This window comes from Nicotiana sylvestris, chromosome 5 (assembly GCF_000393655.2).
Source record: "Nicotiana sylvestris chromosome 5, ASM39365v2, whole genome shotgun sequence".
Classification (NCBI taxonomy): Eukaryota; Viridiplantae; Streptophyta; class Magnoliopsida; order Solanales; family Solanaceae; genus Nicotiana; species Nicotiana sylvestris.
Window position 1 is genome coordinate 60228104 of NC_091061.1, and position 6000 is coordinate 60234103.

The window sequence follows — 6000 nt, forward strand, 5'->3', positions numbered from 1 at the left end:
TGTTGTGCTAATACTACACTTTTGTACACTTTTTGTACCGATCCAAGTATTGATCATTAGTAGCTGTGCAGATTCTTGCCAAGGAGACTCAAGGTAACCCTGCTGCTGCGTTCGCAGGCTTCGGAGTCACCCTCCTATTTTGTATTCACACTATTGTACTTATTTCCATATAGTAGTGTTTAGAAGCTATAGGGAAACTCTGTAGAGCTTATGACTAGTACCGCTAGTTTTGGGAAGATGTAATTCTATAAAAATTACTATGATGAGACTGTTAGACTTTCTTTATTATGGTTGTTTTTCAGTAAATGTTAGGCTTACCTAGTCCCTAAGACTAGGTGCCATCACGAAACCCAACAGAGGAGAAATTGGGTCGTGACAAGTTGGTTTCAGAGCTCTAGGTTCATAGGTTCTACAAGTCATAAGCGAGTTTAGTAGAGTCTTGCGGATCGGTATGGAGATATCTGTACTTATCTTCGAGAGGCTACGGAACTATTAGGACAATCTCACTTCTTTCATTCCTATCATGCGAGCTTATTGATATCGGAGTTTGAACTTTTGTCATTCCATTCTCTCACATATGGTGAGGAAACGATCTGTAATTATCGATGATAATGCTCCTGGAGCAGGTGTCGCTAGAGGCAGAGGCAGAGGCTGATGAGGAGTATGTGTCGCAGCTAGAGCACCTACCAGAGCAGTAGTTGAGGAGCCGCTAGTAGCTCCAGTTGGGGGGCAGGTATTGAAGGCGCCTATTGTTACCCCCGGACTTCAGGAGACTTTAGCACAGTTCCCGATCATGTTTGGTACATTGGCTCAGGCGGGGTTGATTCTGGTTGCACCAACTACTTCACAGACCGGGGGAGTGACTCAGACTCCTACCACCCGCACTCCAGAGCAGCGAGTTCGCGTTGGTCAGATTCCAGGTGCCATGGCGACACAGCCTGTGGTTCCAGTTCAGCCCATGGTTAGGGTAGTAGCATTTGAGCAAGGGCAATTTAGATTTGCAAGGTTAAAGGAATATGACCCTCCTACATTCAGTGGTTTGGCTTCAGAGAGCACAAAGGGTTTCATAGAGGAGTGCCATCGCATTCTCCGCACTATGGGTATTATTAAGACGAGTAGGGTTTCTTTTACTATATTCCATCTTCAGAAAGTAGCTTATTAGTGGTGGCGGGTATACAAGTTAGGCAGCCCGGCCGATGCGTCTTCACTTACATGGGTTTAGTTTTCAGAGATGTTTTTGGGAGAGTTTGTACTTCGGTCCCTTCGGAATGCATGGCGCATGGAGTTTGAGAAGCTATGCCAGGGCACTATGTCAGTATTAGAGTATGCCGTCAGATTCATTGATTTGGCCAGACATGCACCTACCTTGGTTGCTACAGTTAGAGAGCGAGTCCGTAGATTCATTGAGGGGCTCAAGCATGATATTCAGCTCAGCATGACTCGGGAGTTAGAGTCAGATGTTTTGTTTTAGCAGGTGGTAGGGATCGCTTGCTGGTTAGAGGGCATGCGGGACCGAGAGTGAGAGGACAGACAAGATCAGGAGAGAGAGTTCAGGGAGATGAGGAAAACTCATAGAACGGAGAGATCTGCTCGTCCTTATTTTGGAGGCAGGGTGCATCATGGTAGAGGTTTCATGGGTCAACCAGTTCAGTTTGCGCTTTAGGATTCGCACCGTGATTCAGGTGTTCATGGGTCTCAGTGTACCCGTACCTCACAGTTCCCACAACTATGTCAGCAGTGAGGTTGCCTTAAGTGTGGAGATGCTATCCACGTGGCAAGATATTGTCCTAGACATCTGACAAATGTGTCATAGTGAGGTATTCAGGAGAGTAGAGGGAGCCCAATAGGGGGAGGCCTGGCCCGTTGATGTGTTTCATGTAGTAGGCTTGAGGCCACTACGCTAGATGATGTCATTCAGGTATGTTTTCGGGTTGTTATAGAGGAGCACCATTCGTAGTTCATTAAAGTTTTGCTTATCGGGGTGAGTTCCCATATTTGTTGATCCACTTATGAGTGCATTTCATGATTAGCACTCTGTTATGTGTTGCCCTGTTGGGAGGTTCTATGAGTGATAGCCTGTGTCTATCATCTGTTTCTATTCATTATTGAGAGTTATGAGACTAGTAGTAAATTCCTATTGTCCATTACGGTAGGCTTGATGTGATTTCTGAGCATTTTTGGTTACAAGCTGTAATTTTATGTTCCACCAGTGTAGGAGCCAACACGTGTTGTAATTATGTTGATGGAATTGATCTAGTAAGAGGTTCCAGCTAGTTGATGTATACCCTACTTGTGATTTAGAGTTGAGGGCGGGACCCTCGTGATATCTTATGATTTGATGTGTTTGAACCGGGCTGTGTTATCACGACCCCAAATCCCCCGGTCGTGACGGCGCCTATCATAGTACTAGGCAAGCCAACCAAATATTTACCACAACGAAATCCTTTATAAAAATCATTTTCTAGCATAGAATAAGTCTCAAATTCGTCATACGAAATAGATGCGTAAAATAGAATATGCGGAAAACCCAATATGGAATACCAACACAGCCCAACAATCTGGTGTCACAAGTCAAGAGCCTTTAAATACAATTCAAATTGACTGAATGATACATCATAAGTCTGAAATAGCAGAAAACTAAGATAGGAAGGAGGAAAGCAGGGCTGCGAACGCCGTGCAGCTATCGTGCAAGCTCCGGTAAAGCTCTAAGAGTGTTGGAAGCTCTCACTCTACTGCTCAGGCACCTGGATTTGCACACAAGGTGCAGGGAGTAACATGAGTACGCCAACTCAGTAAGTAACTAAAGTAAATAAGGTCTGAGTGTAGTGACGAGCAGTTAAAAATCATATAATAAGTCTCAACGGAAATACCAAGTCAAATTCTGAAATTTAGAAGCCAATCATCTCGTAAAACTTCAGTTTTCAATTAAAAATCCTTTAAAAACATTTATCCAACGTTTTACAACAGAGGCTCAGTATAAAAGAAGAGTGAAAGTAACAAAAGTCATAAAAAGCCCCTCGGGATAGGTATCACTCATAAATATAGCCTTTTGGGCAAGCCTCTCAGTCATTAAGGACTCAACTCTCGTCACACATTACTCGCACTCAACACTCTGGCTCAATAATATCTCATAACAATAGTAATCATAATAACCGTTGTGGCGGGCAGCCCGATCCATAGTTTATAGTCGACTACGCTCACTGGGGTGTACAGACTCCGGAGGGGCTCCTACAGGCCAAGCGTCATATCGCTGGGGCGCGCAGCCTGATCTAATATATATATATCGTTGCGGCGTGCAGCCTGATCCATATAAGTATTGATGCAGCGTGCAGCCCTGTCCATATATTGCTCTCCAAAGCTTTCTCCCGAATGAAATATGGTGAAAAATCACTCAAAATTGCGAAGGGCCAAATATATGTGTTCTGCCCCAGCTAAACCGCTTCTGCGGTACAAAATATCTCACCTGCGATCCCAGGTGCACACCTGCCCAAATAACTCAAGCGCTCAAAACCGTATCTGCGATTAAAATCTAGCTCAGGTGCGCTCAAACATCCGCATCTACGGTTCCAGATCCCCATGCCTATTTCCGCATTTGTGACCCTCTGGGCGCTTCTGCGAGCCCGCACCTGCGGTCCCCAAGCCGCAGGTGCGGTTATGACAGAACTTCAGCAGCTTAGCTGAAAAGTCCCAACTCCAAACTTCCCGTCAACCATCTGAAATCACCCCGAGGCCCCCAGGACCTCAACCAAAAGCACGAATCGTATTCAAGCCTAAGGTTCCAAAAACTTTTGAATTCCACTTTTGATCAGAAAGTCTATCAAACCTCGTCTGAATGACCTGAAATTTTACACACACGACACAATTGACACAACAGATCTACTCCAATTCCCGGAATTCCATTCCAACCCCTATATCAAAATCTCCGCTATCAACCGGAAAACATCAAAATTCCAATTTAGCCAATTCAAGCCTAAATCTACTTCAGACCTCCAAAACTCATTCTGATCACGCTCCTAAGTCCCAAATATCCTCACGAAGCTATCCAAACCATCAGAATTCAGATCCAAGCCCCTTTTCACATAAGTCAACATCTAATTAACTTTTACAACCTAAGCTTACTCAAAAGAGACTAAGTGTCTCATTACTTTCCAAAACCTCTCCGAACCCGAACCAATCAACCCAATATCATATAATACAGCTGAACAAGATAATAAGAAGCAGAAACGGGGGAAACAAAGCGGTAACTCATGAAATGACCGGCCGGATCATTATATTATTCCCCTCTTAAACAAACATTCGTCCTCGAACGAGTCAAAAAACATACCTGAAACCTCGAATAGGTGGGGATATTTGCTCCGCATCTCCCGCTCGGTCTCCCATGTAGCCTCCTCCACGGGCCGACCTCTCCACTACACTTTCACTTAAGCTTTATCCTTTGACCTCAGCTTTCTAACTCGACACTCTAAAATAGCTACTGGCTCCACATCATATGTCAACTCATCGTCTAACTGAACCATGCTGAAATCTAAAACATGAGATGGATTGCCAATATACTTTCGGAGCATAGAAACATAAAATTTTGGATGCATATTCGATAAGCTGGGTGGCAAAGCAAGCTCATAAGCCACCTCCCCAATCCTCCGAAGCACCTCAAAAGGCCCAATGAACCGAGGACTCAATTTACCCTTCTTCCCAAATCTCATAACACCCTTTATGCGTGAAACCTTCAGTAAAACCTTCTCCCCAACCATGTAAGACACATCACGGACCTTCCTGTCAGCATAACTCTTTTGCCTTGACTGCACGGTACAAAGCCTCTCATGAATCACCTTCACCTTGTCTAAAGCATCCTGCACCAAGTTTGTACCCAAAATCCTAGCCTCACCCGACTCAAACCAACCAACTGGATATCTATACCGTCTTCCATACAAAGCCTCATATAGAGCCATGTGAATACTCGACTGATAACTGTTATTATATGCAAACTCTGCGAGCGGTAGAAATTGATCCCATGACCCACCGAATTCAATCACACAAGCGCGCAACATGTCCTCCAATATCTGAATGGTGAACTCGGACCGCCCGTCCATCTGAGGGTGAAAAGATGTGCTCAACTCAACCTAAGTACCCAACTCTCTCTGCACGACTCTCCAAAACTGTAAAGTAAACTGAGTACAACTATCTGAAATGATAGAAACCGGGACGCTATGCAAACGAAAATCTCTCAGATATAGATCTCTGCCAACCGCTCTGAAGAATAGGTAGTACACATAGGAATGAAGTGTGCGGACTTGTTCAGCCGATCCATAACAACCCAAATAGCATCGAACTTCTTCAAAGTCCGTGGGAGCTTAACTACGAAGTCCATGGTGATCCGCTCCCACTTCCACTCTGGGATATCCATCCGCTGAAGCAACTCACCCGGTCTCTAATGCTCATATTTCACCTGTTGACAATTGAGACACCGAGCTACAAATCCCACAATATCCTTCTTCATCCTCCTCTAACAATAATGTTGTCTCTGATCCTGATACATCTTCACGGCACCTGGATGAATAGAATACCGCGAGCTATGGGCCTCCTCTAGAATCAACTCCCGAAGCCCATCCACGTTAGGCACATATATCCGGCCCTGCATCCTCAATACCCCATCAACACCAATAGTCACATCTCTAGCATCATTGTGCTGAACTCTGTCCTTTATTACAAGAAAATGAGGATCATCATACTAGCACTCTCTGATGTTATCAAATAAGGAAGACCGGGAAATCACACAAGCCAGTACCCGACTGAGCTCCAAAATATCTAACCTCACAAACCGATTGGCCAAGGCCTAAACATCAACTCCAAGAGGTCTCTCCTCCAGCAGGAATATATGCCAAACTCCCCATACTCACCACCTTCCTACTCAAGGCATCGTCCACCACATTAGCCTTCCCCAGATGGAACAAAATAGTGATATCATAGTCCTTTAGCAGCTCCAACCATCTCCCCTGACTC